The sequence below is a fragment of the Panthera leo genome, chromosome F3 (genome assembly GCF_018350215.1).
Source record: "Panthera leo isolate Ple1 chromosome F3, P.leo_Ple1_pat1.1, whole genome shotgun sequence".
Lineage (NCBI taxonomy): Eukaryota > Metazoa > Chordata > Mammalia > Carnivora > Felidae > Panthera > Panthera leo.
In genome coordinates this window covers 61,039,003-61,051,291 of record NC_056696.1, presented here as the reverse complement: position 1 = coordinate 61,051,291, position 12,289 = coordinate 61,039,003, and the positions used below count along the sequence as shown (strand labels likewise).

General features: G+C 46.9%; 1 protein-coding gene and 1 non-coding gene across 7 annotated transcripts in view; both read left to right on the top strand.

Annotated features, from left to right (window-relative positions):
- Positions 1–12,289, top strand: part of PBX1 (PBX homeobox 1) — a 290,531-nt gene that overhangs the window by 129,755 nt on the left and 148,487 nt on the right. The window lies entirely within an intron of this gene.
- LOC122212493 lies at positions 7,912–8,014 on the top strand. The gene has a single exon (XR_006199172.1). It is a non-coding gene; the product is annotated as a U6 spliceosomal RNA (small nuclear RNA).

Below are 12,289 nucleotides of genomic sequence, written 5' to 3'. Positions count from 1 at the left end.
CATCAGGCTCTGTGCTGACAGCTCAGAGCCTGGAGCCTTGCTTCAGATTCTGTGTCTCCTTCTCTCTCTGCCCCTCCCCCGCTTGTGCTCTGCCTCTCTCTGTCTCTCAAAAATAGATAGATGGAAAGAATGGTTGAATCATTTAATTCACTGATTCATTTGGATGCCACAAAAAGTTTGAGATGGGACTTTACTTAGCACAGTGAAAAGCTGTTTAACAATTACAAGTGCCCCCAAATAACCAGAGGGCATGGTCATAAGATGCCCATTATCATGTTGCTGTGGGAAATGAGGCTTTGCCAGGATTGTGCATCCTGCACAAGTTTGAACTAGACTCTGAGTTCGTCCATCTCTTTATCTCTGTATCTGTGTTCAAGGTGTTACCTGGGAGAATGGGCTTGGCACTAATAAGAACAAGGAAATTAGGAAGGGGAGGGAATTTGAATGCCTGGTAGAGTTTTGTTCATTTCGGATTGTGTTAGACCTTTCAGTTTCATAGAATACTGTGATCACTTCTGTGTGTTGTTGATTTTCCTAGTGGCTGTGTATCTGACCTTCATGTGACTTCTTCTCACTAGAGACCATGTGTGATCTGCTAGAATCATGCTCTATTTTCTGGTGATTTCTGAGACTTTGCCTTCTAGATCTTGCACCTCCTTTCTGGGAGGAGACAGAGTTTCTTGAATAAGAATAAAACATAGTGAGAAAGAACTTTGACTTTGGAGTTAGATTGACCTGAGTTTGTGTCCAGAATCCTCCCATCTACTGTGTGACATTGACCTGAAATCTCTCATGTCTGTTATCTCCGTAGTGAACGTGGAGATGGTAATGTCACCTACTTCATAAGGGTTGGAGAAGTGTTCTATTAATAATAGCTAATCTTCATTTAGGGGTTGCATATCATGCACGGTGTTATGTTCATTCTTTTAGTTTGCCCTCTCTGTAAAGCCTAGCACGTATATACTATCATTGTCCCCGCTCTATTGACTAGCAGACTGAGCTTAGAGGCCTTAAATTACTTGCCCAAATTACCCAGGTTGGCATTGGCAGAGTAGGGGTTTGAATATAGGTTGCATGACTGTGTCAGCTGAGCCCTTAACAGTGGAAAGTTCTGCAGCCGCCCAAATATCTCTGTTTCTGTGAAAATCTGAAAGCTCTCTTAAGACTGGCATTCAAAGTAATCACCCCTTCTGCCATGTTCCTAGGACAAAATGCCTGTAGCTTTAATTAGCATGTATTTTCTAATTATTCAACTCCTAATTTTAGTCAGTTGTTCATATGTCCCTCTTTCTTCACTAAATTATCAACTTTTGAATGCAGGAACTGCACCTACCTATGTATTTTCCCCTCCAGTGCTTTCTTTATACATAGGCATACTCAGTGTTAATTTGTTGGAAAGAAATTGTATGAAAGGCTCAGCTCCCTCTTTCCCTAGGGGATATCTTTGGTGCTGTGAGGTCACCTTTGCCTTTCTGTCACCAAAATAGAAAAATTAAAGTGTCAGGGAATACTATAAGCAGCACTAATGAAATGTCATCATTTAAAATAATGAAATAATGTCACTTAAGTCTGATTATGGTCTTTACGTCTACTCTCCCAACCCCCAAATAAAAAGTCATAAAAGCAGAAGCGATCTTTGCCTCTGTAAGTTAGATTGTTGGTGATATTTGGAATTGAACCAGACAAGAAATGAAGACTTCGGGAACCAGTCCTTCCTTGCCTCTGGGCATCAGACATGCCGTATCCCGTTTGGTCTTGACTTTTTTTTTTTTTTTTTCCCATTTGCCCCTTCGGTTGGAATGCAGGCATTATTCTGAAGCTTTGTGGCAAGAGCCTTAGACATGCTGGAGTCTGACCTTCCCTTGGTGGGGAGCAGGTCTGGGGAGTCGATGTGCGTGAATCCCCAGGGTACCCATCGTCAAGAGGGTTGGGCCCTGCGCCTGCCCTTTGCTCTATTCCCCCCACAGACGGAGATGGAAAAAAGAAATCCCGTGGCCCCTTGGGTAGCAGTCGAGGAAAAACCAGACTCCCACTTCTGAACGCCTTTAGGGTTAGCAGTGCTTTTTAACAGCTCTAGGGTGTGAAGTTGAGTAATAATGATGGTCCCGTTGGTAAAGACAGTAAGGCACGGAGTATTTCATACCACTCAAAGCACTTTTATACATCGTACGTCTTACTCCCGTTGAAGAGAAGGAATGGCAGGATTGTGTTCGGCAGTGTTCGGTGAAAGGCCTTCCTTCGGTTGTTTTTCCAGCGTGGTCTCCTGTCTCCTTGTTCTTTCCTTATCCCGAACGAGTCTCTCTAGAGTGACATCTCACCTTTCCGAACTCAGTGTTGGCAGCCTCACCCGTCTGGAGCCAGGGCGTTAGCGTAGAGGGCCTCCACGTGGCCACCATAAAGGCACCATGCACTCCGGCCTGTGCCAGTTGACTCATCAGAGTGCCCACCGGCCACCACCCAAGACCTCTATACTCTTATTTCAAACACGATTCGAACCGTGTTGCCGTCCGGCTTTCTAGCTCCTGCCAGGATGCAGGCATGGTAATCACTCATATTTACTGAGATCAGCTGACCTTTGCTAACGGTAGACATTGTCTTAAACGCTTGCAAGTCTTAACTCGGGTAGCCTTCAAACCACCGTACTTGTCTCCATTTCACAGGGGAGGCCAGAGCCTGGAGAGGGGATCAGAAACGGGGTTCCACGGCCCAGAGTTGGTCTTGGCTTCCATGATCTGGTACCGCGGCCATGCTCTTGACTGTAACACTGTCCTGCCTTTGAAGAAAAGGCTACTCCGGGAGGCAGTGAAACTATGAAGGAGAGGAGAGAACTTACGCAGCCCAGCAGATGGAGTTTATGTACAACAGACAGGCAGACTCCCATCCAGCAGTGGGTCTGGGTGGTAATTGGCATTCATAATGATGAACGATTTGGGTCATGAAGAGGAAGCCAAATTATGTTCAAGAGTATCCATCCGCCCAGCTATCTGGAGATCTTTTGAGGAAGCTAGATGGAAATATAACACGTTTTTAAACGATGTACATCCTGGAGGATGAAAATAAACACAGCTTTGGGACACCCCCGGAATATGGAGACGAGGCAGCTTTCCCGAGTGGCTTATTTCTCAGGAGTTCGTGTTTCCTTGCCTTTTCTGCCTCCTCTTGGGTTCCAGAGTTGCTGTTCCCTGGGTGTCTCCCCACTTCCACCCCCCCCCACAAATGTTGTGGGCCACTGGCCTGCCTCCACCCCCTTCTTGCTCCAGAAAAGATGACAAGAATTTATGAATCACCCTGCACCGTTCACGGGGTGCCGCGTACTCTCTCGGCTCTATGTTGCTCTGCCTCTCCGGGGGCAGGTAGAGGGAGTGCAGTAAATATCAGTCCTTTTGTAAACCACCGTGGAAAGGGAAACGGGGGGGAGGCGGTCAGGGGATTCGAGAAGAGAGGGGAAATCACTTCTTTGTCTGAAAGGGAAATGCCGTGACTGTCCCTTCAGGTCTGTTAAGCGTCTATTGGATGCGAAGGAAATTCTTCTCTTCTTTGCTTCCACCTCCCTCCCCCCCGCCCATTTATTTATTTATTTATTTATTATTTTTTTTTATTTTTATTTTTTTTTCTCCCTTTGTAGAATAATATAAAATAAAAAAGCCCAGCAGAAAGGGAGCCGCGATGCTGTCGTCCCTGGCGTTGATGTTATTTATTTTCCTCAGTTGCTGCTCTGGAAGCCCGGAGTTGACAGAGCGGTTTTGTAGAATAGAAACATTATAGACTGTTACTGTCAGAGTGTTAAATGTGATGGATAGAGAAATAGAGGCGAAGGAGGGGACTTAATACTGAGAGCCAGGGTGCTCATGGGAAAATAAACCATCCGCATATAAGAAATGAATGAGGTAATGTGGCGGGAGGTAATGGGCTTTCGCAACACGCCGGAACAGAGATGCTTATTACAGGGTGCGCTTAACCCTCGGCACGCTGGCTTCCCTTTGTGGGTTCCGGGGGCTTCTCGCATGTCCCTCTGCGGGGAGCCCGTGGGTGGCTTTTCTTCAGGCAGGGAAGCGGTGGAGACCGGCGTGTCCTTAATGACGCTGGATGAGCAGCCGGCACATGAGAAAGCCTCGGCAGCTCCTGAGGGGCTCGGGATCCCTGTGGCCGCGGGGAGCATGTGCCCCGGTTGCTGGGGTAGGGGGGCTGGGGGGCTCTGTTGGTTTCTGCAGCGGAGGCCGACGGGGAGCGCTTCGATTACTTGGGAGAGATGGAAATTCGTGTTACTGGGCGCCCCTGGGGAACCCCCCCCCCCCAAAGATTCCCTGGTACTTTGTGTAGTCAGGGCCTAGCTGTTTGTTTGCCTGCTGACCAGAATGCGGTGGCTTTGCTGTAAGGAGGGTGGAGGGGAGCAGAGAGGGTCGTCTTTATTACCTCCTTGCCAATTTCAGTGCCTGCTGTAGGGTGAGCGGGTCAGGCGGGGGACCCTGCATCCGCTGGGCTGATGGGAGGGACGCAGCCAGGTAGGCGGGGTGGTGTGAAATGAACCGCAAGGTGGTCAGTTTCGGGGTTCAAGGTGCTTGTCCTTCGCACTGGGTTCCTGTGACCTTTCCCACCCACTTTTGTATCCTAGTCGAGGTCAGCCCCATCTCTTACATATGACGAGCATTTAGTAAATTATGAGGACTCAGTTGATGTGGCCCCCGTGTAACCCTGGCTGTTACCTGCTCTGTGGCCCTGAGTGAGTCATTTACCTTCTCTGGGTGTGAGGGTCTTCACCTATAACATGGATACATTTATTAGCAAGAGTCAACAGGGGCACCTGGGTGGCTCAGTTGGTTAAGCGTCCGACTTGTGATTTCAGCTTGGGTCATGATCTCGCCGTTTGTGGGATCAAGCCCTGTGTCGGACCTGGCTGACCTGCTTGGGATTCTCTTTCTCTCCTTCTCTCTCTGTCTCTCTCTCTCTAAATAAATAAACACACTTTTTTTTTTTAAAAAAAAAGAGAAAACATAGGGGTGCCTGGGTCACTCAGTCAGTTAAGCATCTCTTGGTTTCAGCTTGGGTCATGATCTCACGGTTCGTGGGTTCGAGCCCCACATCGGGCTCCGAGCTGACAGTGCGGAGCCTGCTTGGGATTCTCTCTCTTTCTGTCTTTCTCTACCCTTCCCCTGCTTGTGCACTCTCTCTCTCTCTCTCAAAATGAATTTAAAAAAACTTACAAAAAAAGTAAACACAATCACACTTATGAAAGTATTGTTAGGGTATAAAACATTATGCTGATACCAAAGTATTGCCATTACTTCTGTTGTTAGTAACAAAACAATAAACGTGTATTAAGTGATGAGGTGAAGAACTTCACCCAAGAAATAATGTTTTCAAGCCGGCAGCTTCACATGTTTTTACCTCAAGCAGTGCTGTTCTCATCTGATGTTACAGTGATGGTCACACGGTCAAGGACACCGCCCCGGTTGGATGTTTATATTGTTGGCACTGGGTCGGGGGGACCCAGGAGACCAGAGTCATCTAAGAGTTGGGGTATTCACCCCTCTCCTGTGCAGAGGTTTCACAGACCCACTGAATTTTGGAGTGAGGAGGACTCCTAGTGAATGTCCATCATTGGCCTTGATTTTGTTCGGAAGGGGCTTCCTGTTGAAGCACCGAGCCCACCTCCAGCAGCTGTTGGATTTTTCCCCGGAGCCTTTCCATCTAGGGTGTTCCTCAGCCCGACCGCATCCTCTGAGATCCACCTGCTGTGTATGAGTGCATGCCACCATCCCTATCTGTGCTGTGATAAGAGGGTCCCCATCCTGGGGATTTTATGTTTTTATTGTCATGTTGATTTCCGAGGTCGTTAGTATTTCCACAGGAGCAGGAGGGCCTAGGTTTGCTGGCAGGCTGTGCCCTGGCCTTGACTCTGCTCCACGTCTGGGGTCGGCCAGGCGAGGGGCCGGGCTTACCTGCCTGCGTCCTTTTCGTCAGGATCTTGTCCTCGCTCCTGGGTCCAGATCTGCCAGGCAGGTTGGTTGTCTTGCCTCCCACGGCTCCTCCTGGGATGCTGTCTGCTGTTTGTCCTCTGCGTGTGTCTCTGTCCGCCCTTCAGAAACCACAGCTTGTGTTGAAGTCTCCTTTCTCTTGATTCCTCAGATTTGTGCGACTGTATGCACCGGCTGGCTATTTACAGTTTCTGATATTTTCTGATTGTTCTGTGTGAGGGTATCTTGTCTGATGAAGGATATTACAATTTTCTTGAGAAAAGGGATGTGTACTGTATATGTATTTTTTTTCTTATAATTGTCATTACACCACCCTCTGCCCCAATCACTTCTCAGCTCTTTCCCTGGAATGCTATCATATATAGCTGTCTTCTGCCCATTTCCAGGCTCCCTCACCAGACTCCAGGTTCCTTCTAGAAAGAAGCCTTATCTGACGTCCCAAGGCCCCTAGCGTATAGCCTCTCTTGTTATTTCCTCAGCTTCTTGCCAGCTTTTAACAGAAAAGTTCTCTTCCTGCCCTTGGCTACTGCATATGCCTAGACACCCTTACGTGCAGCCTTGAATAGAACAGGAATGAATGCTAGATGTACGTGGAGAATAGTCCCAACCTGTGACAGCATCTTGTCCCTCGGTGAATAATATCGTTGGTGCGTTGGGGTAAGAGTAGCGCTGAGGGTGAAATGTGCTGGTGCATCTGAAGAGTTTAGACGGGTGCCTGACACCCGGCAGGCTCCAGAACTTTGTGGTCCCCGCCGTAGTAGCATCAGCGGGGATCAGGATTGTTGAGAAGCAGTGGTACCAGCAATAATGCCTGATGCCCACTGGTCTGCCTCGTTTGCTCCGTTTGTATCTTGCGAGAGTTCCCTAGCATATAATCAAATTTGGATGGAATCTATAAGCTGAAGAACACCAGCACCAGACCCTCTCAACGTGAATCTGCCTTGGGCTAGTGGGATCCTCCGGCCCCTGGCCTGTTCTGGAAGCTGGAGCCTCTCATGGTGTCTTCCTGAGTGCCTCTAGAGTCCCAGCATATTTCTTCAACTGTGTTCCTATAAAAGCCAGCTACATTTGGGTTCAGGAGGCAGGGTGTATTTTAGGACCCAGTGAGGTACAAATCCCTGGGGGGGGGGGTTGTTGAAATTTACAACAACAACAACAATAATAAAGGTAGGGGAGAGCTCCAATTCCTGCCCTTTTCAGGAGAACTCTGCCTCTCGGCATCCAGACCCCAGTTGGATGCACAGAACGGGAAGGGTATGGATGGAGACCAGAGTTCAGGGGAAAGGCAGAACAAGGCAAGGCTTCCAGGACACTATTTTTCTTTTTCTTTTTTAATGTTTATTTATTTTTTTGAGACACAGAGCATGAGCCGGGGAGGAGCAGACAGAGAGGGAGACTCGGAATCCGAAGCAGGCTCCGGGCTCTGAGCTCTCGGCACAGAGCCCGGCGCGGGGCTTGAACTCACGAACCGTGAGATCACGGCCTGAGCTGAAGTCGGGTGCTTAACCGACTGAGCGCCCCAGGCACCCCTGGACACTATTTTTCTAGATCCCTTTCATTTCTGTCTCAAACAGCATGGTGCACAGTGCTTTGAATTTCACCACCTGCTATGTCAGTAGGGTGTGTACTGAGGCCCTTCGTATTTGTAAAAGGGAACGTGATTCAGGGGGGAATGGCCGGTGGACCTCAGCAGGCAAGATCAGCGATCCTGCAGAATAACCTCGGCTTTTGATACAATGCAGATTCACAGGCCCTGCATTCGCAGCAGGTCAAGGAATCTGCAATTCCTAAGTACCTTCCATGAATTAGATGCCTGTGGTACATACCTTACCCTTTGGGAGTTCCCTTTGCTGCTCCACTCTGGGGGTGGTTTACTTACTGGTCCTGAAGCTGGCCGTCTGCCGCCACGTAAGAGCATTTTAAATGCAGCCTACGCGCTCACTTCAGCTGCGCATATGAAAAATGAGAACAATACAGGGAAGATTAGCATGGTCCTGCCCAAGGATGATGTGCACATTTGTAAGGCATTTCATATTGTTCCACCGAGCTACCCACTTGTCACTTGTGCCCTTTCCTACGTCTGTGTCCTAGGCCCCTGATTTTAAAAAGCGCACCTATTGTCCTTTTTATTAATGCCCCTGTGACATATGACCCAAACCCAAGAGCTTTTCACCTCCATCAGGAAACCCATTTTGGAGAGAATAAAGAACCGGTATTGTGGAACCATGGTTTTCCTGTAGGCGGGTCGTTGAGATGCGCGTGCCTACACCTTTGTTAAAAAGTCTCGTTGTAGCGGTTCCGGGGGAAGGGCGGTGGGAGGGAGCGTGGTGTTCCTTGTTCCTGGTCCTGTGAGGTAGCTGCCGTCACGAGACTTGTTCGTGTCGTCTGTACACAGGTAAGAATGTTTGCCATTCAAACGGGGCCAGGAGGGCACGTGATAATGTTGTCTGAACGTTCGTGGAGATGGGGATCGCGAGGGGAACGTAACAGGACGTCGTGGATTCACATTCACGAACTTGAATGTGCTCACAAGCTCCATGTTTTTCCAGGGTCACTGAGAGGCCAGTGTATCTACTCAATTTCACGTGCACGACCTCCTTTTGGCAGAGTTGCTAGGTTTACAGATTTCGTTGGGCATTCACCGTCCTACCCCAGAACTTCCACGTTTGAGTTGACTGTTCATTTGGAGTTGGCTGAGTTGTGTTTGAGGGTGAGCGTGTGCACTCCCATGAGTATATCTTGCGTGCGTATATGCCAGTATGTATGCACCTGTGTTCAAGTGACTGACCATCCTGTTCTCGTGGTCTCTCGGAGGGACTCTGTCTATTCCAGAGTGCAGACATAATTTACTTAACTGGGCCAGTTCCATTGACGTCCAACCACACAATGCCGTCTGACTTTGAAAAACTTTGTGTTTGTGCATATCCTCATTCCTCTCTGACTTTTTAGTGGGATTGGGGGAGGGAGAAAGACCCATACAGACACCCAGACACACACACAAATAGACATACAGACATGCAGGCACACACATACACACACACATGACATTCAGACACACACACACACACACACACACACACACACACACACACACTGTCTTTGCTGATTATCATGAGCCTAAGCTCATTCCAGTGGCGGTGACCTGTTGGCCAAGAGCCCAAGCCTCCACGTGACAACTTGGACGTCCCTCCTGCTGGTCACAGCCACTCCTGCTGGCTGGACTCGGCTTTCTGTCTGAACCAAGAAGCACAGACACTCTCAGACCTGAGACAGGTTGGGAAGAAAAAGAGATGGCTCGTCCTCCCACCTTTCCTAAACTTCTTCTCCACACAGGCCCAACGGCACCCACGAGGACCGCACCACCTTGTTACGGTGGGCTCCAGCATTCAGGGCAACTTTCCTACAAATCTCTTTTTATTGGCATTTCCTCCAATGTAACCATCCCTGAATTGCATTTGAATCAGCTGAGAGAAAGAGAGGAGGGAAGGGGAGGAGGCTCCCCCCTAGCTCTTGGAAAAGCAGCTCACAAGCAGCTTTATTTGGTAAAATACTGCAATAGATGCTTGTCAGAAATAATTTATTCCTGTTAGCTGTAATCTGAAGGAAAACAGATACAAGTCCTATAGTTAAAAAAAAAAAAAAGGAAAGTAGTCTTGCTTTCGCTGACAGTACAAAGGTGTCATATACAAGAAGGATTGACACAGACCAAGGGGTCTTGTGGGAAATATGATAATAACTATAAAGAAGACAGATTATTCCCCAGTTGCCAACATTCAAACCTTTTTACAGTCAGTTCAAACATATAAAACTTTATTGCTCTAGCAGAAAGGGGAACAATTTCTGGTTGCACAGCTTTCCCAGGGCTGGGTTTATACTGTCTGTGTTATTGCTCTATAGTGGCATTTTAAAGTTTATTGAACAAGACTTTTACAATTGAAGGAAGTATATAAAACTGTAAATTTATTAGATTTTTCAGGATAAGTGCCCTTTCTAGTTGTGCTCAAGAATTCGGGGCTACGAGAAACCGCTAGTTACAAGACTTATTAATATTAAAGACTGAGAGTACGCACATTTTATACCTTAACTGATCTCAAAAATAATATTATTATATTACTGGGCAGCAGAGCTCTGATGCTATACAATTGGATGGATACACACGTGTAGGACTCTAAATACCAGATGTGTTTATTCTTCGCTGGCTAAAAAGTTGGCTTTTATTATATCTTACTTTATTTGATTTTAACACCGTCGGTCGGGACACGCTCCTCTGTTCACTGAAGGACGGCTCGGGGTGTTTTTTGTCAACTCCTTGTTGATTTCCCAGAATTTTTCAGTGTATGGCTCTAATGTGAGTACGGGTGGTGGGTTTTCAGAGCGTTATTTTAGCTGAAGTAATATATGGTAGCATCTTCCCCCCCCCCCTGCAAGCAGCTATATATGCAAATAATCGAAATGCTACTAAAAAGAGTTCTCTTTTATGGCTTTAAACTTCTCATGTTTTGTTTCTCTTTAAAAATTTTTTTTTAATTTAATATTTATTTAGTTTTGAGAGAGACAGACAGACAGAGCATGAGCGGGTGAGGTTCAGAGAGAGAGGGAGACACAGAATCCAAAGCAGGATCCAGGCTCCGAGCTGTCAGCACAGAGTCAAACCCACGGACCATGAGATCATGACCTGAGCTGAAGTCGGACACTCAACCGACTGAGCCACCCAGGCGCCCCTCATGTTTTCTTTCTTAAAGGCCTTTCGGGGACATGACTTGAGGAATTTTGTAATGTTTATGAAAATCTGCATCCTGGTTTCTCAGTCTCTGTACTATTGACTTTTTAGGCCAGGAGATTCTTTGTTGTGGGGGCTGTGCCGTGCGCTGTACGAGGGTCAGCGGCATCTCTGTTCTCTGCCATGGTTGCCAGCATCCCCATCACTCCACGGGGACAACCAACGATGTCTCCAGACGTTGCCAGATGCCCCCTGGAGGCATAATCATCCCCTGTTACGAAGCAATCATTTATACGATGTTAGAATGTGTCTTGGAAAAAATGTTTTTACTGTAAATAATACAGTAAATAATATGGGTTCTGTCTGATAATTACAAGAACTATAGTTACCAGATATGGTAAATTATAGGATTAGTTACTTTCAGAGATGTCTGGCTATGAACTTCTCTTAAATAGTGTTACCCAAAGAATATAACATAACTCAGTCTATAAAATGTTACATAGAGGGGCGCCCGGGTGGCTTAGTCGACTGAGCGTCCGACTCTTGATTTTGGCTCCGGTCATGATCCCAGGATCATGGGATTGAGCCCCGTGTCGGGCTCTGCACTGAGTGTGAAGCCTGCTTGGGACTCTCTCTCTCCTTCTGCTCCCGTCCCCACTCGTGCCTGTTTTCTCTCTCTCTGTCTCTCTCTCTAAAATAAAAATAAATAGGAGCACCTGGGTGGCTCATGGTTAAGTGTCTGACTTCCGCTCAGGTCACAATCTCATGGTTGGTGGGTTTGAGCCCCGCATGAGGCTCTGTGCTGATAGCTCAGAGCCTGGAGCCTGCTTCGGATTCTGAGTCTCCCTGTCTCTCCCTCTGCCCCTCCCCTGCTTGTGTTTTCTCTCTCTCTCTCTCTCTCTCTCTCTCTCTCTCTCTCTCTCAAAAATAAATAAACACTTAAAAAATAAAATTAAAATAAATAAGTAATAAAGAAAATGTTACATATAATCTCTCAGGATCACCTGACTCTATAACAGGACATGTTCTGTTTACTTGCCTGGGTCTGAGGGCATGTGTTTGCGAGTATATCCATTTATCAGTCTGGATTGCAGATTCTCTCCGTAGTCTCTTAGGATTAACCACTCATATGTGTTAGCCTTTTTGACTTTTCCTATGCACATGCAGAATCCTGTGTGCATAAACATACATGTGTTTGTATTATGTGCCTTCACAGTGAAGGGGTTCAGAAGTACAGAGACACGTTGATTATAATTTTCTCACTTGACATGCTTAATTTTGAGGTACCATCAACTTGCCTTTAATTTTCAATTTGTGCTCTAGAATTTTTTTAACCTCTTCAGAAGGTTTTACTAGCGGACACATTAAAAACATTCAAAGAAGCTGTTTATAGCACCTGTTCACCTTCAGCCACCTAATGTTATGTAAGTATCTATGTGTGAATGGCACTTTGATCTGGGATTTCGTGTTAATTTGCCTAATGGCCATGACATTTACAGAATAATTAGGATATTATGTTTTCGAAAGACAGTAAGTTATAATAGGCCTTTCGTTTTATTTTGCCTGTGTTTTGGAATTCTGTGGGTTGTTTTTT